The sequence below is a fragment of the Dermacentor variabilis genome, chromosome 5 (genome assembly GCF_050947875.1).
Source record: "Dermacentor variabilis isolate Ectoservices chromosome 5, ASM5094787v1, whole genome shotgun sequence".
NCBI lineage: Eukaryota > Metazoa > Arthropoda > Arachnida > Ixodida > Ixodidae > Dermacentor > Dermacentor variabilis.
Genome location: NC_134572.1, coordinates 156,518,429 through 156,542,301, shown reverse-complemented (window position 1 = coordinate 156,542,301; position 23,873 = coordinate 156,518,429).

The window sequence follows — 23,873 nt, the reverse complement described above, 5'->3', positions numbered from 1 at the left end:
TTTCCAGAGCCTTTGAAAATACTTGCAATACCGATATTGGTCTGTAATTACTCATTTCGTTTTTGTCGCCACTTTTGTAAAGTACCGCGACCTTGGCTTTTTTCATACGCTGAGGGAAAAGGCCTATGTTTAAAACAAGATTATATATATATGGGTCAAACAAGCTACTAATAAATCGAGGACAAAAATAACCGGTTCCATTTTTATGCCGTCAATGTCTTCGATTTTTCTTTTTTTAAGTTTCATAACAACATTAGTAACCTCAGATTGTTCTGTGGGGCAAATAAATATCGAGGGTGTTATTGGCGTGGGTAAATAACTTAACGCATTCCCATCGTGAGTACTGTCCGATAAAGAACTAAAGTGGTCATTAAATTTATTGGCCAACGCTATTCCCTTAAATACATGTTTGTCAATTTTAAGTTCGCTGACGCGGGACGCTTGTTTACGTGAAAATATAATTGTGTTTAGGGTTTTCCACATTTGTTTGGTGTCTATGATGCCGTCGAAGATAGTAAAGTAATAATTACGTTTGGCTTGCCTTAATATTTTGGCGAGACTGTTTCTGTAAGTTTTAAACATTTGTAGTGCATCTAAATCGCGATTTTTCAAGAACACCTGGTACAGCTTGTTTTTTGTACGTATAATTTTTAAGTGACTTGTTGTTATCCAAGGTTTACGTGCACGTTTTGGCTTCGTTATTTCTTTGTAAGGGAAGCATCGTTTATAGAGAGAGGAAAAAAATTCAATGAAACGTTCATGTGCGGTATCAGCTGAAGAGCACGCAAGAACCGCGTTCCAATCAGTCATGACGAGTTCATCTCGGAACTGAGACAGTGCAATCGTGTTGATGTCCTGATATATTATTTTCGCAGTGATGTCTTCTGCCGTATGAGATGTGTCAGTGACTAAGTAAATGGGTAAATGGTCACTAAGGGTCACATCAATGGTACCAGAAAATAGGGCATCAAGTGATAGGTTGGTAATCAAAAGGTCTATAAGTGTTGCGTTGTTTGCAGTAATACGTGTAGGGGCGGTTATTATATTAGACAAAAAATGAGAATCCAGGATTGCAGATAATTCACTTTGCTTAGTGGATTTAACCAACATATCGATGTTTAAGTCACCTCCTAAAATTACATTGTATTGATTTGCATTAACATACGAAAAACAGCATCTATACACTTGAAAAACTCGCTCAAATTACCATCAGGTGGTCTGTACACCACAGCAAACAGAAATTTGTCGCATTTTAAACAAATTATTTCAATATCAGCTGACATCATCTCAGCTGACAGATAACGTCAGTTTGTCCGCGGTTATTGGTGGAGGTTGCGAGGTCATGGATTGTTTCTATTATCTTATTTTATTATACGCAAGCTTGACACGGACAACAGAAGGCACATCTGACACACACAGCGCTACTTTTAACAACAGATTTATTTCTCGTTCACGTCCCTATATATACACCCTCGACCCGTCATACGGCACCTGTAAAATTTTAGAAAAATAAACAAAAAATATAAACTTGGAACCACACGTAGGCACTTTCTTGACTCACATATTCACGGACATGTAGTACACGTTCAACGCAAACAAAGATAATTCAGCTCTTTTGAAGATAATGGAATGGAAGGTTTACTGACGCATGCGTAGCCGAATGTTGATATGTGTCTGGCTTCTATTATCAAGCGCGTCATTTCACACCTGCTTCTACTCATGATGTCGGTTTCTTTAAATCTTGGTGTGCACTTGAATCTCTGGCAATGGATGGCAAGAAAGCCGTCAGCGGCGAAGTTGTTAACTTTGTTACTGTGTTCTCGTAGCCTGTCAATTATGCATCTGCCTGTTTGACCGATGTAGGATCGTCCACACCCGAGAGGAATGCAGTATACAACACCGGCGATGCAATCAATGAATTTGTTTTTATGTTCTTTTTCGCATGCGCTACGTGGGATTCTTTCCGGCCTTGTGTTTTTACAGAGGCTTACCAATTTGTTAGGTGCCGAAAACACAACGTTGATGCCGCTCCTTCCCGCAATCTTCTTTATTCTATGCGAGAACCCGTGTATGTAGGGGATGACAGCAACCTTTCTTTTCTTTACGTCAGTGCTCGACACGTGCACCTGCTCCGAACTGTTTTGCTGCGCCTTCTTAAGCAGTCCTTCTGCGACAGACACAAACATGTGGCTCGGGTAACCAGCGCAGCTTAAACGCGAGGCTTGCCATTCGAAGCTATCTTGCATTAGGTGTTGCCATGATTTTTTCAGTGCTTCGCTGAAACACATCTTCGCGATTCCGCTCTTCACAAGCTTTGTATGAGCGGAATGAAATGGTAAAAGTGGCTTACTTGCCCTAGGTTCGTAACACCAGCAGGTTTCGTAATCGGTGAGCACAAACTTGACGTCAAGGAATCTAATACTCCCCTCACATGGCATTTCAAAGGTCACTTCTAGTGGATTTAGACAGTCACAAATAGTGGTAAAAACAGGAGCACATTCATTAGTAAAACAAGCGGATGACCAGTCAATAAGAACTAAAAGTCGTCAACATATCTAAAAACATTTACAACCTTAGATTAGTGAAGGCGCTGTGACAGGTCGCTGTCATGTTTGGCTAAAAACAGATTACTTAGCACTGGTGCTAGGCAAGAACCTATACACACTCCTGGTTTCTGCAGGTACAGGGTACCTTTGTTCTCGATAAACGTAGATGACAAATAAAACCTAAGTAATTCTAAAAAATTCTCAATGGATGTACTATCGGCCAAAAAAGTAAGCGGACCACGGCTCAAGTGGCCGGAGTGGCTGCGGGGACACTCCGGGGCGTTGCTATCGCGCTCCGCGCGCTGACGGCGAGAGTGCCCCGAGTGACGCCAGATTTCGCCCTCACTCTCACGCGGGGTCTCATCAAGCTTGATAAATTTCTAGTGCGCCATTCGGTTGCTCTGCTGCTGACGGTCGCGACGAAGGGGACCGTGCGTCGCCGGTAGTCTAGCACATGGCGCTGTAGTGCAGCAGCGGGCGGCCGCCGCGCATCGAAGCGCGTGACTCAGAAGGAATAAAGACCCATTCTGATTGTTGTTTTGCTTATGTTCACCTTGTGTTTCATATTAGTGCATGTCGCCGGCGTCCACCGCTGCTCCATTTTAGGCTGCATAACACAAGTAGCAGCAACGGTGGTGATAGTGATGCGCGCTTTTTCACACCAGCCCGATAAGTTACAGGCGTGAAGCTTTACTGAGGGCACGGCATTTCTGTCAAGGGTACTGTCCCGGCAGTGTCTGCAGCAGTGGGTTTATTATTTACATGAGTGACGCCCCTGAGAACTGCTTTAGTTAGCTACTACAATTCGTAGGCCGTTATTAAACTTTACAAAAGTACGGCCAGGAAAAGATAATTGGGAAGACGAACCGGAGAAACTAGTTTGTCGTGAAAGTTTATTCAAGCAAGCACTCCATGGCTTGAAGGGGTCCTCAGTGCGATGAAAAGTTGCCGTCGACCGGGATGACTTGGCTTACTCGCCTTGGCATCGAGTCGTAGAGCGCCGCCACTATAGCTTCGGACGTCTGCGCAGCGCTTCCCGCTATCTAACTGATTGCGCGGACGTGAAAGAGCGCGCGTCACCATAGCCGCCGTTGCGGCTACTTGCGTTATGCTGCCTAAAATCGAGCAGTCGTGGAAGCCGGCGACAGGCACTAATATGAAACACAAGGTGAATATAAGCAAAACAACAATCACAACGGGTCTTCGTTCCTTCTAAGTGCCGCGTTTTGATGCGCTGCGGCCACCCGCCACTGCACGACAGCCCCATGTACTGGACTACCGGCGACGCACGGTCCCCTTTGTTGCAACCGTCAGTAGCAGAGCAACCGAACGGTGCACTAGAAATTTATCAAGCATGACGAAGCCCCGCGTGAGAGTGAGGGTGAAGTCTGGCGTCACTCGGGGCACTCTCGTCGTCAGCGCGCGGAGCGCGATAGCAGCGCCCCGGTGTGGACCCGCAGCCACTCCGGCCACTTGAGCCATGGTCCGCTTACTTTTTTGGCCGATAGTACCTGCTTCCGTGCTAAACTAACGGCACCATGTGTACCTATGCAACTGTCAATACAGGTTAATATTTCTGATTGTGGCAGGGAATAACAAAGGTGTTTAACATCGGCAGAGAAGGCCTTCAAACGTTGATTTTCATGAGCTCTTACAAAACTTAAAACCTCGTCAGAACTCTTTGTCAGGAAAGGGTCGCTGATGTCTAGCAAGTTTAGTTTTTCTTGAAGGTACATGGCGACCGATTTCTGCCACGTGTCCCTCTCAGAAACTATAACCCTGAACGGTACACTTTCTTTGTGAGTCTTAGCAAGAAGGATTGTCTGGAAGTATTTTTTCAACGCTTTTTTTGATGCTGTTCATCACACCTTGCAGATTCACCTTTTTACACAATTGTTGTGCTTTGGCTCTGACCTGATTGCAAGAGACGTCATTTATTTCATTAAAAACTGCCGAAATAGCGTTTATAGCTTTCTAATTGAATTCTTCATGCGAAAAACCTGCGAAGCCGCCTTCTTTATCAGCTGGCAGCACACACAGATGATGCTGCAGCAAGTATGATTCTACGGGTTTCACAGGTACTTTCTGACGTGGAGGCTTACAGCTTTTTAAGGCGTCGACACCTTTGGAGCTGATCCTCGTGGCCTCGTCCTCTGGTGCACGTCGGGAGACCTGACGCACAATAGATAAAAGTTCAGTCTTTTTCTTCGGGGGTTGCAGCGCAAACTTTGGTCCGAGCTCCAAGACATCGCGTACATGTTCATGGAGGCAGGCAGAATCCTTCCAGTATATGTAAGTTCCAGGACGCATTCACGCGCACTTTACTCACCCAGTCAAATAGGTGCCTCAGCTGAAGATTCCACAGGAACTCCGTCATTTGGTCTGCCAGCCGTAGATGCTTTCAGACTTGCACTTCCACTGTATCTGGTTCATAGGTGCTGCGAAGCTGCGTCCCCAGAAATGCTCTGAAAAGTCCAGCCTGCTGGAGCCATTCTGAGCGCTGCATCATGAAGAAAGGAATACAACAAGAGCGGACACTCCCATAGAGCCCAGTGGCCGAATTGACTGCAGCTCACCAAGCCGAGGATGTTAAAGCCTGACGCACACTTCCGGTTTCGGTTTTGTGCGCGCGCGTTTTGAATACTAGCTGGTGCGCGTCACGGCGGCTCCGTTTTTTTTTTTGCTTTTGCAGCAAATATTTATTTAGATATTTATCTCTCATTTATAAATATTTATTTGGAAATCATTTTAATAAGTAAAATTGATTGCGAACGATCTTCACAAGCCTCTATTGAATATGTACCACGTGCAATTTCATAAGGACGCAAGACACCTTGTGAAATGAGGAAAAATTAACGTTTATTTTATTCTTTGTAAATGCTCGTCGCGGGCTTTTTGTGCATTCATCCAACGTTGTGGCACCAGGTAAGCAGCTGCAGTTCCCGCAGGAAGCTCCACCAGACGACGTGAGCTGAAAAAATTACAAGCGTTATTTTGGTATTAACATGTGAGAATAATACCTGTAGAGGCGAAGCGTGCGAAAGTGGTGAGTGCGCGGCATTACAAACAAAAGCAGTTCGTATTTACACACACGGCGTAGAAAATATCCGACTCACCCCAAGCAATACCGTACATACCACAAACATATTCTAATTCCAAGCAACCCGCCGTGGTTGCTCAGTGGCTATGGTGTTGGGCTGCTGAGCACGAGGTCGCAGGATCGAATCCCGGCCACGGCGGCCGCATTTCGATGGGGGCGAAATGCGATAACACCCGTGTACTTAGATTTAGGTGCACGTTAAAGAACTCCAGGTGGTCAAAATTTCCGGAGTCCTCCACTACGGCGTGCCTCATAATCAGAAAGTGGTTTTGGCACGTAAAAAAACCCATAAAAAATAACAAAAAAATAAGTGATGCAAGTGAAAACCAAGATTTCAAGAGACAGTCATCATGAGTAGAAACAGGTGTGAAATGATGCGCTTGATAATAGAAGCCAGACGCACATCAACATTCGGCGATGCATACGTCAGTAAACCTTCCATTTCATTACCTTCAAAAGAGCTGAATTATCTTTGTTCGCGTTGAACGTGTACATGTCTACAGGTCTGTGAATATGTGAGCCAAGAAAGTGCCTACGTATGGTTCCCAGTTTATATTTTTTGTTTATTTTCCCAAAATTTTACACGTGCTGTATGACGGGTCCAGGGTGTATATATAGCGACGAGAACGAGAAATAAATCTGTTGTTGAAAGTAGCGCTGTGTGTGTCAAATGCGCCGTCTGTTATCCGTGTCAAGCTTGCGCTAAAACAAAATAAAATATGCCGTACCAACAAGCCCCTATTGCAATCCTCATCGATTTGTTTCTATTAGTTGCGTTGTCATCGACAGGCCTTTTCTAAACCCATGTTGATTTTCACATAGAAGTTTGTTGTCGTTGACGAACTGCATTATGTGTTTCAGTATGATACGTTCAAATATTTTGCGAACAGTACAGGTTAAAAAAATCAGCCGGTAGTTAGAGGGATTTGTGACATCTCCAGATTTATGGATCGACATAATCTTAGCAGTTTTCCATTCACGCGGTAATTCACCAGTGTTAATTGATTTTTGATAAATAAGTGAGAGGTATTTGGCCATCCACTCGACGTATCTTTTCGGGAAGGTATTTGGAATGTCATCAGGTCCATTGGATTTTTTCTCATCAATGTTAAGAAGCAGGTAAAAGATCCCTGGTTCCGTAATAATTCTCTCGTCGATTGGTTCCCTTCTAGTCCCTTCATCAATTCTTATTGGTGGTAAAACGTCATTATCTGTGGTAAAAACAGAGTTGAAGTAGTCAGAAGTTGAAGAAAAGTTCGGGAGTTCAATACCGCCAGATTTTTTGTGGAGCCATTTTGATAAATTTATTTAAAGTAACGTTAAGGTATCTATGTTTAGCTGCTCTTATATTTGCTTTTAGAGAATGGGAGAGCTTGCGAATTAGTTCATTTGAGTGAGATTCGTCAGACCTATTTTTAGCTTTTCTTAGCCTTGTAATCCCACGTTTCTTGTGTATTATATCAGGGGTTATCGACGGGTTCTTTTTATGCACTCTATTTTTTCTGAAGGGTACAAATGATGTCAAACAGTTTTGAACAATGTTCTTAAAGAATAGCCACAGGTCATCTGCTCGAACTGTATCGTTTTGGTAACCATTAAGAAAAGATGAATAACAGCTTTCAAGAAAATCAATATTGCTGACGTCATCAGCATTTGACCAGTCTAAAACATTCCTAAAAAGAGCATCCTTGCGCTTTGGTGAGTGCAATAACATAGAACATTTAAAAAAAATCTATAAGATGAAATGGATTACCTAATTGTAACTACAATAATATTTCATTTTTGTGCACCATCAGTTACAGCGTCATATGCGTTGCACCAAAGAACACACGAAGGTACGCTGTTTTTATTAGCATGACTCTTTTGGGTCGTTTCTAGAAGGCCTTATGGTTATTTGTTTAGCACATTCTTCTACAGCATAGACTAAGTGTGGCCATACTTAAAATTTTTATACCATGCACTGAAGCTGATGCTGCGAAAAAGAAGGAGTCGTGCACACGTCATATTTGATCCTCAGATTTACTACGCTAACGGCATTGCCAAAAAAATTAAAACCCCTATAAGCGTTTCGAGCAAATGTCTTAGCGACTTGTTGTTGCTGATAATGGAGTGCCTGACATTGAAGATCTCGCTGCTATAATGACGGGAAAATTGAATGCCTTGTCAAGTGAATATTGTTATTTTGCCTGTTAATGAAGTAAAAAATATAGTAAATGTTTGCCACTGTGTACTCCTAAGGCATTTGAAGGATGGAAAAGTCGCAAGAGGTTGATGTGGGTGAGTTCGTGCATGATTTAACAATGGGGTACAACAATGGGAATAAACGGAGTCTACGTACCACAACATGATGCCGAACTTCCAACTACATTTTAGCAGTAGAGCACTTGGAATTTATAAATTCCACGTGTTGTACTTGTTGAATTTTCATCCCCATTTTGTTGTGCCGTTTTTAACCACAAGATGATAAAATAGCACTCTTGCACCCCTGAACAAGCACCCCACCTCATTCTTCTTTAGGTGTTCTACGGTGTTATAATTGGTTATGCTCATTAGTGCTTTGTGCGCAGTCTTGCCTTCTTGTGACGTATCGTTCAGTGAAGTTTCCCAGGTGTATCATTTACTGAATTCTCATCAGCCGACTTACAGATCCTCCAGCCATCTTATGAAGCAAACTGACAACTGTAATCTGCTTTTAAATATTCGTAAAAACTGAAAATATAAGTACTTGGAATTAAGTAAAGTGGAAATGCTGTAAAGTTTTTTAATTAAAAATCTAAATGTTGTACTTCATTTTATTTGTTCTACCCAAAACCACAACGCACACATCGGTCCACTGAGATATAAGGGATTCAGTATAAAAATGATCTTTCTTTCGCAGCAGGACCTGAAGAACTCACATTCTTGGAATCCAATAAGTTCAAGGCACTCGCAATTATTTTTACCCCCAAGGTCTGCCTGAAAGACTTTTGGGTAGGCTGATGTATCAGTTTATTTCAGTACGTAAAAAACACTGTGCCGAGTGACAGACTTAATAACATTACCGGATAAACTTTATATTTTATCAGTTGATGCCTAAGTGAAAGGCTCTGTGTTTAGTATTTAGCTTTTTATACAGGGACAGGTGTTGTTTAAAGTTGAAAACTGCTGCAATTTGAATGTGCGTTTCAATTTATACATAAACTTATATTAGGCTTAAAAACTGACAATAACATGTAGTGTTAGAAGAATTTTGTTGGCACTTTCGTAACTGTAAAGACCTAAAGTGCAAACTTTAAAGTGACACTGAAGTAAGTCTTAAACATTGCCTAAAACATTACTGGAGCTCAGAATGCCTAGGCCGTGTTCTTAGTTTTTCATCCAGTTAACATGCGTATTATAAGTAAAACAGTGCTTAAAAGTACCACTTTCCTTGCACCTTCCTCCCCTCCGCTTTTCGGACACAGGCTATGACGACACTCTGGAAAGTCCGCTAGAATACATTTAGCGGATTTATATTATTTTAAAATGGCACAAACAATGCGTGCGCAAATGAAACTTCAAAATACCTGTAATGTGGGTAGATATTTGAATTTTGATGGTTGAGATAGCATGAGACCACACTGCAAACCAGTGGAACTGTGTTACAGTACTTGGTGCAGTGGCTGCGAACTGCGCATGGTGTTTGCTCTCCGTGCATTACAGCCAGCAAATGCTGTAGACATTCGCTAAATATTCATTATACTGCGAAACGCAGTCACCCATAAGTCAACCTTGAACAAATTCATCTCAGGGTCCTTAAATGCAGGACAGAATTTTTATTATACATTTTCTAGCTTCCGCTCAAAAATGGATTATCGTTCAGAGAGATTTATAATCATAAAAGAGTGCCAGTGTACAGGAAACGTCGCAAGATATCGTAAATCACGAAACAAATTTCGGCGTATTGCCTATTAGAATTTTAATAAACGTGTTGATTTCGTTAAGGAGAACTCATTTGCTCAGCGCAAGTGTGGGCAAATGGCAGTTTGGTGGGTACTTTGAAATATGAAGGAAAATGTTTATGGCTTATAACCATAACACCGATCCTACTTTTGAGAATAAACTTTTCACCAACATGAGAAAAGAAGCATTAACAGAAGTATAATATGAAGTTTTTGGCAAAAAATTTCCCAGAGCGCCAATGCAGCAAGCTTGCTAAAAACTGTTTTAAGTGCGTGCAGAAAAAGCTTGAACTCTTTCAAGTTATCATGGTCGTCGCAAATTTTTAAAACCTAATATAGCGCATCTCGGATGTCTTGCAGCTGCTCCTTCCCTGGCGAGAGGAGAAATGTTTGCTGCTGCAGCAGAGCGAATGGCAGCGGCCGAGCTTGAGCCCCAGACTTCAGCTGAAGCCTCAGTCCCAACGCGACCGCCTTCGATGTTGTCCAATCTGCAGCACACCACGTTGGTGACAGGCTCATATTCAGCACAAGCTGCTGTAATAAGTGACCTTGCCTTCTGCTTTGGTGCCAGCACCTCGAATGTCCCTGCTTAGACTTCATTTGTCAGCTCCACCCCCTGTAAACCGGCCGCTACAGTTACTCATATCAGCCTGCACTATAGATTTTCAACGAAATACTTTAGCCGGTTTGCCAACCATATGAGTGAAACTTGCCCTGGAATAAGGTGGCAGACCTGTTTCACCTGCATTGTATTCGGTGCCCTGCACGATACGAGAAGCACTGCGATGAGAACCACGCAGTCTGTTTAATAATTGCTTAGATACCCGTGGTGAAGGCCGGTTGTGCACCATTAAGCCCAGAGCATCTGAGTGCTGACCTTGAGTATGAGTGCCAGCTCCCTTCATTAAGTGCCGAAGCACCACTTTCAGACTTGTGCCAAATGCTAGAAGGGAAGCACATGTGTACAAAAACTGTTGACGCTGTTGTTTAAGGCATCTCAGAGATGTGTTGCAGGAAAGAGTTTTACCTGGATATTTCACAGCTAAAAATGACAAGGGGAAAAAACATTTGTATTAGCATAACAACAGTTAAGTGAGGCCTTGTGAGACAATACTTCCCAATGGCTCTAAAGCTTATTACGCACCACTGAGGCAACTTTTGGCAAACCTGAGGCACACAGAGGCAGCCCAGTACCTCTTGCGTCCAGTCTCATGTGATGATGGGTGCCTCAGCAATTTTAATGATGCCATGAGATTTCGCAGTCATGCACTGTTCCAAGAGAAAATAAATGCGCTCGGGCTACTAGTCTACTGCGATGATGTGGAGATGGCTAACCCATTGGGAATGAAGAGAGGGGCCTGTGCAAAACTGACAATCTTCTATATCATGCTTGCAAATTTCCCACCTTCGAAGCGTTCACAAACGAACTCCATTTTCTTTCTTGTAGTATGCCATTCAAACGTTCAAAAACCACTGAGTCAAACAGAAATGCTGCAGGACTTTCTTTCAACATCAAATGAGCTTGCAGCTGAAGCTATTGTCTTCACAGTACAAGGAACAGAAACAAAACTTTATGGACAGATTCTTGCCTTTCTTGTTATGTTAAGCATCATAACAGCACTATAAAGTGCATAATGGAGTAAAGAGGACATTTATTTGTGGTGGGAATGTGCATGAAGTATGAAGTGCGCAAAGAATAATTTATTGTTTGGTTGGTAACTAAAAAACCCTTGAGGCTGGAAAAGCCAGTCGATGTTCAGGTCGCTCAAATGGAAAAGCGTAACGCTTTTTCCAGAAGTGAAGCAGCGATTCCATTCACACCAAGCAATTGTCGATGCTGCATGATCATAGAATTGTTGTGCACACTGGTACATTTAGTAGGTTTGTAAGGAAGGAAACCAAGAAATCATAGTGAAAGAAATTAGTTTTAAAAAAGGGTATTATCACGAACACTACAACTTAAAGCCATTGTGTAGTTAACATTTGCTGCTTCTCTTTTATTTAAAAGCACAAGAACTTGGCAACAGGTCTCCACCATGCCCATGCATTTTTAAGGAGAATGGCAACTTAAAAATTGCATGCAATGAAAACATTTTGGCTTTACCACTTACATCACCACCTGAGAAGCAGTCATCCTCCTGTTGACTGTATACTTTATATTGAACCTGTTGTACCTACACGCTTTTGGACAGTTTTTGGGACTTGTGCAGACAGTTGTGAAGGGTGAGCTATTTGGCAGTGGCTTGATGTCGTTTGAGGTAGTCTCAGTTGAAAAACCTGTAGCGGTCAGGCCTAATATTCACGTGCGAAATGTTTGGTAGTCAGAAGCGGCATGTCAGCTGCAAAACTGTGAAGTCGTGCCTTCTTTTACAATTTTTATCAGCAGGGAAAAGCGCCGGCTGTATGTTTTAGGGCTGGCTCGTTCTTTTCCTCTTTTTTTATTTAAGATATCTCACTTCTATTTTTCACGGCTGAGTTGCTTGCTGATTTTAAAAATTTGTCACATATTTTTCAGAATTTCTTTCCTTTATATTTTGCTGTTACCCTGTTGATTATTTAAAATGTGTAACATGCTTGCAGCTATTTGGTGCATAAAATTTTATGAACAATTACACAAGCTTTCATGGTAGTGTTTGGGATGAGTTATCCGAAAATACATAATGCTGGAGGAAGTAACCTGCCTCCTGTGGGAGGCTTTTTCTGGGTGTTATATAGTGTTTTGGTCACGATTAGCTGTGTATTATACGTGCATCTGTGATCTGCCAACTGTTTTGTTTCTAGTGTTCGTGTTATTGCTGTGATATTTGCCACGTGCTTCTGCCAAGTTTTCGTGTGCAAATGTTCCATTGTTTATTTTAGCTTGCACTGTCTTTTCCCTTTAATAACTCATCCACTACATTCTTCATTGGTCTTGTGATAAATCAACTGGGCAAGCGATTGTTTTATGCCTTTTTCGTACAATTTTAGTGTACTGAACACTTTTGTAAAGGGGATGCGTAAACTCGGTAAATGACTGACAGGTACTTGCGCATTTGAGTTACGTTATATTCTGTGATAAGCCAGCAAATTTTATAGTCCCTGCTGAATGTTTCTTTTCTCCACAGCCGACGTGAAAGTTTATTTGCATGTGGTGCACTTATGTCTCGGGCCATTTTTATTGCGAACTTTTTGTAATATAGGGGTATACGTGTGAATGCCTCTTAGAGCTTACCTCTTTTCTTTTTAATATTCGTTCCCTGTTGATTAGTCAATGTTCAGAGACCTAATCGGGAGCGCACACAATATTCTCGTCTTGTGTGTTGTAACGTAGCGCTGAGGTGCTTCTTGTAAAATGCAGGAGAATCGGTTGTAAATGCAAGAATGCACGGTTAGGCACATATGCTTAATTAAGCTCATGAACTTGAGCTGCGCCAAGGTATCCTGTCGAAGCTTTCACTCTTGCTTTATAAGAATCCTACACCACCATCAATATTCCGGCTTCCTTTAACTGCGCCAAACACACAAAAATATAAATCAATACAAATATTGATGACATCATTTTATCCTTCGAGTGTTCAACTTGGTAACCTGTGGATGCGAAGCAAGTTGAGAAGTTGCGTGCGCAATTAACAAAGCTACGTTAATTAATTTTTCAATAAGTAATCTTAGGGGGCTAAAGAAAATGAACAATTTGGAGACCGTCTTCGAGATAATCCAGCCGAGCGCAGAAATGCTCATTAAACATGCTTCCCTAAGAGCCATGCGAAAAAGAATTTTCCAAGTAAACGCTCCTCGAAAGCGTAAGTGACGCAGAAAATAAAAGTCTGTTGTCACAAAGAACAGCGCTTCAAGACGGGACACAAAGGAGGAACCACACGCACACTGCGCCAACAGCTTGAAGCGCTATTCTTTCTTTGATAATAAACCAACTGGCCCGTCACTCAATCCTTGCGAACTTGTAAAGTAAGCCTGACCGCACCTGGCGTTTTTTCATGCTGTCATCAATAGTATGCTCCTTGTGGCCAGTCCGCTTTCGATTTTCATTCACGCTGTTTTTTCGAAGGCAAGCAATTTAAATTTTTATTGTCGATATAGCAGCGAACGTGAGCCGCCGAAAGTTTGCTTGGTCGCAGAAGCGATGCCTGTCTGAATGATGGCGCATGTTTAGCGCGTCGCTGGCATCAAGACAATGTGCTGCCACCATGGGAAGGTAGGTAACGAAAGTGAACAGCTCAGTAGCTGCTATAGGAGCCACGCCGATAGTGACGGCGCCATCGTGATGAAATCTGGGGCTGCGATATTGATGGCTTAGGCGTTTATTTTTCTTTTAGTCTTTTTTTTTACAGCGAAGCCGGGAAGAGGAAGCTTTAGCTGAGGCCGAACTCCGACGCGGCCTATTGAAATTGATGTAAAACGCAGAAACACTTCTCTGAGATAAGCCCTAGAACGATCCTAATGAAATTTGTTGCATATGAGAGAGAAAGGTAAAATGTAGTGACTTTTTCAAGCGGAATTTCAATTTAGCTAAAAGAAATTCAAAAATATGGAAGTGCAAGTAAAATAGAAAAACAATGTTTACATATTAATAGATCGGCATCAAGAACAGATATAGTGGTTCTGTAAACCGCATCCACTAGATCAATCAAAGCGGCGGAATTCGATATGTCAATTTATATTTTACATGAATTGATGACGTTGCGTACAAGGGTTCTGCAAAAGCTGTATTTCCATTGCCATTTGTTGGGCGTGCTGGTAGACTGAAAGCATATTTAGCGCCAGCAAACAAGGACGGAAGGGAGACGACACCAAAATGCGTATTTCCATATCACTAAATTTTTCGAGATTCATGTGTAATATATGTTTTGTCCGCTTTACATGCACTGTTAGTTGCAATCAACAGAAATGTGATATAATTTTTCGTTGCTGAACAACCGAGTTGTCAAATTGACAGTTAGGTTTTCTGAAAATTTGCAGTTTTTATCAGTTTTTAATAAGCAAATGATGACCTAAATCAAAAATTCTAAACCAATTGTCACTAGATTTTAATTTTTTTCTTTTAAATCCAACAGACCTGCTCAAACTTGGTGCATTGGTGTCCGCGAAAAAGGGATTCTGCTTTTACATTTATTTAGATAGGAGCACCTGAGCTAAAGCTTGTTCTTAAGGGCAACTTTCCCCACTATGGTGTACGCATGTAGGACAACATCGTGAAGATAGACCAGTGCCGGGGCGATGTACGGCCGAAGTGACGCAGGCTGAAGAACTTCCTTTACGTTGCCCCATCCCGAAGATCGTGCAATGCGGGGCCGACCTGTGGCCGAGGTGCCGTTCGTCATTAAGGGACCCACATGTACTGCTTCGCTGGTCATACTTCATAGAGCAGAAGGGAACTGCGTTTCTCTTTTATGCATTTATGTAGCTGTTAGGAAGAGAGAATGCTATAAATGCAATGCCATTCGTTCTTGTCTCGTAGATGTAAATATAGTTTTAAATAAACTTTACATCCCACTCATCCGCAAGAGTAGGTGTAAGAAGAGAAATGCTCGCTAACTCGCTCGCTCGCACACACACTGGAAAACACACAAACACGCACGCACGTTCGCATACGCTCACACAAACGCAAACACGCAAAAATACTACAAATGCTCGGCTGCATACACATTCACAAGCGCCCACGTATGCACACACGCACAAAAGTTTGCGCACTTACTTACACAAAACTGTATGCTCGCACATGCATGCACGCACTAGTGCGCATGCATATTTCATATACTGAGACACAAACATGCCCACTCACGCAAATACAAGTGCACGCGCACGCACGCTCAAGGTGTGCACACCCATATACGCTCCCTCTCCTTCCTTCTTGCATCAAAAAAACATGCGCGTGCAAACAGACTGAATGACACTCGCTCTGCAATTGCCGTTGAAAACTCCAGCTGTAATAAATCACTTCACGCCCTCAATTTCGCGCTTGTTCAAATCAATGCGCCCTTTGCTGAGAGGACGCGAAACCGTTTGCTGCTGTCGTTTGGCATAACCGCACATCCCCAAGCAAAACACTGTACTAACGTACCACCAATATTCCGACTAAGTGGCATATTTGGAAAGATTGGATGCGCTTTGTAGACGATCACAAGCAAGAAGACGGGACTGGCGCAAACTAACAACTGAGGTTTATTTCAGGAAAACACTTAAATATCTGTGCATGCCAGCACAGGCGCATCATGGTATCAGCAGCAGAGAAGAGGAGAAAAAGCACAAAATCAGAAAAAAAAACCAATGGCGTGGCTCAGCTAATCATAATTTCTAGGAAATGTGCCTGTTTATTGTAAAGTATGATCGATGTGTCACTGCTGCATGATTGTCCCTTCTTTTTTACACAGTATGCATCTTGAACTTCCCGTGCTTTTTCGTTACTGCACTTGCGCAGGATCTTAACCTAATTGAGCAGAGGCCTGCATTTATGATCTAGGCAATACATGGGTAAATCACGTTGCTCGCGGTTTTTAATGTACCTTTTGTTTTCACAGATTCGCACGTTCAAGCAACGGCCAGTCTAACCTATGTAGGTTTTGCCGCATGTCAGGGAATCTGATTAATACCGCCAACTTGGCAATCTACATGGGGGTTCTTGTGTTTCACGCCACAGCAACCTTGCTTCTTTCTGGCCTGAATTCTCCCAATGCGGGCGCAAAGGTGACCCAGCTTGCAGAGAGCCAAGAAAACGAGTGGGACACCGTGCTTGGTTGCTATCTTCTTCAGATTGTGTGCAGTTCTATGAGCATAAGTATTACGACTGGCTTTGAAGCTTTGTTGGCAACATCAGTGTTTACTTTTTGAGGCGCTTTTGGCCACTTTTCGAGCGTTTTAACAACTTCCAGCACAACCACATCGGGGAAGCCAGCCTCCTCCAGCCTAGAAATTTGCATGTCGAAGCTGACGTGCATGGCATGTGTACATGCCTTTTTCAGAAATTGCTTCGAAAATATGTTGAGTAATGGCCCTTTTGGTGATTTTAGAGTAAGCTAAATCAATGGGGTAACAGTTGCTTTTGTATGCGGAGGCAGAAACAGCAACAAACGGGCTCATTACCAAAGGTAAGTTTGAGGTCAAGAAACTGCAGAATGATATTGACAGGGAGCATATGTGTAAAGGCTACACCTAAGGCATTATGCTCAATGAGATTTAAAAAGTCTGCAATGGCATCGTCATACACAGAATCATTTCTTTCCTTCAGCAGCACTAGAAAATCGTCAACACACCTAAAAACATGTACTACTTTGTCATTGTCAAGTACACCAAACAAGGTGCGGTCAATACTCGATAAAAATATATTGCATAAAACTGGTCCTACCCACGACCCAGTTGCTTTTGTCTGCCGCCGCACACCGTTCGCTTCCTGTCTGCTCATGTTACGGCTAAAATGTTTACTTCTATCGCTCTTTGTGCAGTCCTTTAATTGTTTACAAGCTTCTTTGTGAACCTCCAAGTTTCTGCCACGTATGTTAGCACAGGTTGAATGCATTGATTGTACACCATTACTTTCACAGGAGCGGTAAGCTTCCAGTCAAGAATTCGTAACGCATACCGTATGCACTGCAATGCATTTTTATTCTTCGGTTAATTTCCTTCTCAGGATCAGAGTCGCGTGCGAGTAATTGACATACATAAACATAGTCATCCGCGGACTCTAGAGCCTGAATGGCGGTCTTGAATTATTGTTGCCTTGCCAGACTATTGGGCATTCTCTTTGCCTTCTGCATAATAATCTTCAACTTTTATACTTTCCATTTTAAGGTCCTGAATCACTCATTCTATTTCGTCCCCTGCGTTGCTGCACCCGACAATGTGATCTACGCACCAAACGTTGCTGATATATTTCCCGTTGAGCCTCGCTCCTCAGCCTTCCCAGTTAAAAAGCATGATTAGTTCTAAGCATGCAGTGATTAGCATCGAAGAGCTTGTGTCTCCACGCCTGACCCAATTCTTTATAGGTATCTTTCTTCTTTTGTTGTGGAGAACCAATGGAGCTATGAGGTATGTAGACATTTCCCAATGTCTTCACGTAAGCTTCCTGAACTCATTGATTATGTAATGCCACTATTAGTGCTCGTATCTTTACTAAATCAAATGCCTTTTGATATAATATTGCTACGTGGTAGTATTCCCAATGACGAAGAGCCGAGTAGGAAGAAGACGAAGACGACGATTGGAAGCTAGCGCGGGCTGTTGCCTCTTGGTCAACTGCGGCGTATTACCTTGTAAATATACTTGTAAATAGCTTTTCGTCGGCGTCTTCCTATGTAACATATTTGGTGGAGGTGGACGTTCCCTGTACCTCGTCACGGAGCTTCGCAGTGGACGGTACGTCGAGCCTATCTTCATGGCTCCCGGCGACGACAACCCGACTCCGCCGGCTCCGACACCTGCTGCCACTTCAACTACCTACATCACTCTCTCCACTCCCCGTGATCCTGGCGTATTCTCGGCAAAAGATGGGGAAGACGTCGAGGACTGGATCAGCCTGTACGAACACGTCAGCCGCAATAACCGGTGGGACCCTACTATCATGCTCGCCAACGTCGTCTTTTACCTCGGTGGCACACCTCGAGTTTGGTATCGGACGCACGAAGATGAGCTGACCAGTTGGGATTCGCTAAAGCAAAAGCTTCGAGACTAGTTCGGCAACCCCTACGGTTTCCAACTTGCCGCGCAGAAGGCGCTTTCCGGTCGTGTGCAGACGTCAACGGAGCCCTACGTCACGTACATTCAGGACGTCTTGGCTCTATGCCGCAAAGTTCACGCACACATGACTGAGTCCTACAAGGTCTCCCACATCCTCAAAGGCATTGCCGATGACGCCTTCAACTTGCTCGTATTTAACAACGTCGCGACGGTGGATGCCGTTATAAAAGAGTGCCGCCGCCTGGCATTCGCTAAAAGCCGACGTATCGACCAACAGTTTGCCCGTCTGCCCAACACCCCAGCGACATCTTCCTGTGCCGACGCTCCTCGTCCCAACAACACTGGCGATGTTACCAGGATTGTCCGGCGTGAGATCGAGGCCGCCTATCCCGGCTGCGTTCGACTCCAGCCCCTCCCATGCACCTGCAGTCACTGTTTCCCTGATCCAGGCAGTTGTCCGCCAGGAGTTCGCCAACATGGGCATTCACACCCTCTGCTCGGCCCATCGCCCTGATCCCCACCCGGCTTCTTCGATTCGACCCCGTCCCGCACCTTCTTACCCACCACGTTTCCGCAACCCCTCTGAATGGCGCACTGCAGACGACAAGCCAATTTGTTTTCACTGCCATCGAATTGGGCACATTTCTCGGCACTGTCGCAGTCGCTGGAGTTCCCTGAACCAGTCTACATATACTGCCTACTCTCGCCCCCCAGGTGGCCTTTCTCGTCCCTATGCTACCCGCTCAGATAATGCCGCCACCGATTCTCCTGCGCCGAACCGCCCTTATTCTCGTTCACCTTCGCCCCAACGACGACAATCTCGCTCTCCCCAGCCCCGTCGTTCCTATTCGCCGACTCCCTTCGGACGCCGCTCCCAGCTGGAAAACTAGACGATGCAGCGCCTCGAGGTGACGCTGCATTGCTCCCTACGCCGCCAAATCCTCTCCTGACGTTGCCCACTCATCTGAACCTTCTTGACGTGCAAGTCGACGGTGTTCCTCTATCAGCTCTCATAGACACTGGGGCGCATTTGTCGGTAATGAGCGCGGATCTTCGTAACCGGCTGAGGAAAATAATCACGCCCGCCACGACCCCTGTTGTCCGTGTCGCCGATGGCGGAACAGCCCCTGTAATTGGTATGTGTGCCGCCCGCGTCTCCTTCGCCGATCGCTCCACTACCGTGCTATTCACAGTCATCGCTCACTGTCCCCACGACATCATCCTCGGCCTCGACTTCCTCTCCGCCCATTCTGCTCTCATCGATTGCTTCGCCAGTACTCTCCGCCTCGACCTGCCTGTTCTGCATCCCGCTGAACAACACCTTACTCGCCTCAGTTCTGTCGACTTCGTTCGCTTGCCACCTTCGGCACTGACTTACGTTGGCTTCGTGTCATACCCCCCAGTGCCAGACGGTCACTACATCGCGGCTCCTATGCAAGACGTCCTCCTTACACACGGGATCACACTACCTCATACTGTTTTATCTATTACGGCGAATTGCGTCTGCCTGCCAGTGGTCAATTTTGGCTTGACGACACAAGCGCTGCCACGCGGGATGTCTCTGGCCCAACTTTGCTCATTCGAGGATCACTCTGTAGCATCGATTTCAGTAGACGACAATTCAACCGATCCGCCTCTACCAACGCAGTCGGCAACTTGTACCATCGCCAACTTACAGAAAATGATTGCACCCGACATGCCGTCCGAGCACGCTCGTGCGCTCTACCGCGTTCTGATTTCCTACCAAGATATTTTTGACTTTAACGGTCGTCCTTGGCCCAAAAAACAGCTGCTAAACATCGCATTAATACCGGAGATGCCCCTCCTATTCATCGCCGCCCGTATCGAGTATCACCGGCTGAGCGTCAAGTTATTCACACCGAAGTTCGCAAAATGCTTGCCAAGAACATTATTGAACCGTCATGTAGTCCATGGGCGTCACCGGTTGTGCTGGTAAAAAAGGAGGATGGCTCATGGCGTTTTTGCGTGGATTATCGGCACCTTAACAGGGTTACCAAAAAGGACGTGTATCCCCTACCTCGGATTGATGACGCCCTTGACTGCCTCCACGGTGCTCGCTATTTCTCCTCTATTGGCCTTCGCTCCGGCTATTGGCAGATTGCCGTGGACGATCTCGACCGCGAGAAGACTGCCTCTGTAACACCCGACGGTCTTTATCAATTCAAGGTGATGCCGTTCGGCCTATGTAACGCTCCTGCCACTTTTGAACGCATGATGGACTCCCTTTTTCACGGTTTCAAATGGTCCACATGCTTGTGCTACTTGGAGGTCGTTATAGTATTCTCCCCAACATTCGCTACGCACCTCGAGCGCCTCTCAGCAGTCCTGGACGTTTTTCGGCGAGCCGGTCTGCAACTCAACGCATCGAAGTGCCAATTCGGTCGTCGCCAGATTACCGTCCTTGGACATCTCGTTGACGCTAACGGAGTGCATCCGGACCCAGGCAAGATCCATGCTGTTACGCACTTCTCTGTTCCAAAGTGTGTCAAAGATGTGCGCATCTTCATCGGCCTTTGTTCGTACTTCCGCCGTTTCGTGCAGAATTTCGCGGCCATAGCACGACCACTAACCGAGCTTTTGAAAAAAGGCGCCCCTTTCCATTGGGGCGATAACGAGGCCTCTGCATTCTCGCTTCTAATCGACCTTCTCACAACGCCTCTCCTTCTGGCCCATTTCGATCCTTCTGCGCCTACCGAAGTCCGTACTGATGCCAGCGGTCACGGAATTGGCGCAGTACTGGCACAACTCCAGCGTGGCCACGACCGTGTTATCGCTTACGCCAGCAGGCTCCTCTCGCTCGCGGAGCGATATAATTCCATCACTGAGCGTGAGTGTCTGGCCCTAGTTTGGGCGGTTGCGAAGTTCCGCCCAAACTTATATGGCCGACCCTTTTCCGTTATCACAGACCATCACGCGCTTTGTTGGTTATGCTCATTGAAAGACCCTTCAGGAAGACTTGGTCGCTGGGCCTTACGCCTCCATGAATATTCGTTCTCTGTCACCTACAAATCTGGCCGACTACACAAGGACGCTGACTGCCTGTCTCGCTACCCGGTAGACGAGCCTGACGACGCCGACAGTAGTACCGCCGACGGCATTTTCTCTGTGTCTGCCTTCGCCAACATCGCCGATGAGCAGTACCGAGACCTATCGCTGCGAGTACTCATCGAGCGTCTGCGCTCTACACCTACCGACGCATCCGTTCGCCGATATGTCCTCCAGGGCGGCATTCTGTACCGAAGGAGCTTCCTCCCTGATGGCCCTGATCTTCTTCTTGTCGTGCCAAAACATCTACTACCCGCCGTGGTTGCTCAGTGACTCTGGTTTTGGGCTGCTGAGCACGAGGTCGCGGGATCGAATCCCGGCCACGGCGGCCGCATTTCGATGGGGGCGAAATGCGAAAACACCCGTGTGCTTAGATTTAGATGCACGTTAAAGAACCCCAGGTGGTCAAAATTTCCGGAGTCCTCCACTACGGCGTGCCTCATAATCAGAAAGTGGTTTTGGCACGTAAAACCCCAAATATTATTATTATTATTAAAACATCTACGACAGACTGTGCTCTTTGAGATGCATGACGCACCCACTGCAGGACATCTTGGGGTAACCCGCACGTACGACCGCGTCCGCCGCCGCTTGTATTGGTCTGGTCTCGCTCGCTCCATCCGACGCTATGTTGCTGCCTGTCATCCCTGCCGGCGTCGGAAAACGCCTCAGGTGCTACCTTCCGGTCATCTCCAGCCGATCACCGTCCCTGTGGAACCGTTTTTTTCGTGTTGGATTAGACCTCCTCGGTCCCTTTCCCACGTCATCCTCTGGGAACAAATGGGTAGCCGTCGCAACTGATTACGCCACCCGATACACTATCACGCGGGCTCTACCTACCAGTTGCGCCACTGACGTCGCGGACTTTCTCTTGCGTGACATTATCTTAGTGCATGGCGCCCCGCGACAGCTGCTTACTGACCGTGGTCGTAACTTCCTCTCGAAAGTTATCGCCGACATTGTGCGTTCCTGCTCTATTCAGCACAAGCTGACTACCTCGTACCATCCTCAAACCTGAGGCTCAAGCCTGACAGAGCAGTTAAACCGTACTCTTACCGACATGCTGTCCAAGTACGTTTCGAAGGACCACCACGACTGGGACGTTGCCCTTCCTTACGTCACCTTTGCTTAAAATTCTTTCCGGCACGACACCGCCGGATTTTCTCCATTTTATCTACTCTACGGTCGCGAACCGACCTTGCCCCTTGACACGGTACTTCCTCCTCCTGCGACCTCAACAACCGAGTATGCGCGCGACGCCATCGCCCTCGCCGATCATGCACGCCAGCTTGCCCGTGCTCGACTGACGGACTCGCAAACCACGCAGAAGCGTCAGTACAACGCCCGCCACCGTGACGTACAGTTTTCGCCTGGTGCACTCGTGGTCCTGTGGTCGCCCTGTCGTCACGTGGGACTTTCCGAAAAGCTCCTTTCGCGATACACAGGGCCCTACCGCGTGCTGCGCCAGGTGACGCCTGTGACTTATGAAATTGCTCCTGTGAGCTCCACCTCGTCATCTACTCTGGTGTCTAGTGATGTCGTGCACGTCAGTAGGCTCAAGAACTACTACACTGTTTCAGAGTCCGGCCTTTAGTCGCTCCGGGACGGCGCTTTTGCCGCCGGGCGTAGTGCTACGAGGTAGTATTCCCAATGACGAAGAGCCGAGTAGGAAGAAGACGAAGACGACGATTGGAAGCTAGCGCGGGCTGTTGCCTCTTGGTCAACTGCGGCGTATTGCCTTGTAAATATACTTGTAAATAGCTTTTCGTCGGCGTCTTCCTACGTAACAATATGAAAGCAATATAGAGTGGTTGATTGATTGTACTCAGCCGATTTCTCAAAAACCTGATCGATGACATGGATGTGATCCATCGCAGATTATCCCTCCCTGAAGCTACGACGTCGTCATGTATTCGTTTTCATGTATATATTGTTACGTGAACGAAGGATTAAGACTGGATACTATTTACAAAGTATATTTGCAAGGGATACTGCAGCGCTGGCCAGTTCAGCCGACAGCTCAAGAGCCAGAGAGCGTTCGACGTCTTCGTCGGTCGATTGCGTGCATCGGGCTCAAGAAAGACGCAGCATGCATGTATCATTACCCCCGGTGGCAGAAGCACCGTCCAGGGGCGTCTAAATATTGGTGATAACTGGAGAGTAATATTGCTTGAGGCATGCGACATGCATAACGTCAGTGAAATTCGAGACAGATGAGGCCCTGGCACTGACTGGGGCGGTTTTGTAGGTAAGTGGAGTCACGGCCCGCAGCACTCGATATCCGCCTGTGTACCGAGACAAGAGTTTTATGACAGGCCAACGTATTAAGTCGGGAACCACAGGAGTACCAAATATCCAGGCGAAAAGTTGACGTCCCTGTGTTGGCGGCCGTACCAGCGTCGTAGCTTTTCCTGAGAGGTCAGGAGGCGAGGGCGGGCAGTGTCGTGTGCGTGGTAATGGCGTCAAGTGCATACTCGGGGGTCTCAGCTGCGGCGGATGGAAAGGATGCGTCCAGTGGCAATGTCTGTTCTCGGCTGAACAGCAGAAAGAACGGCGAATAACTGGTAGTGTGGT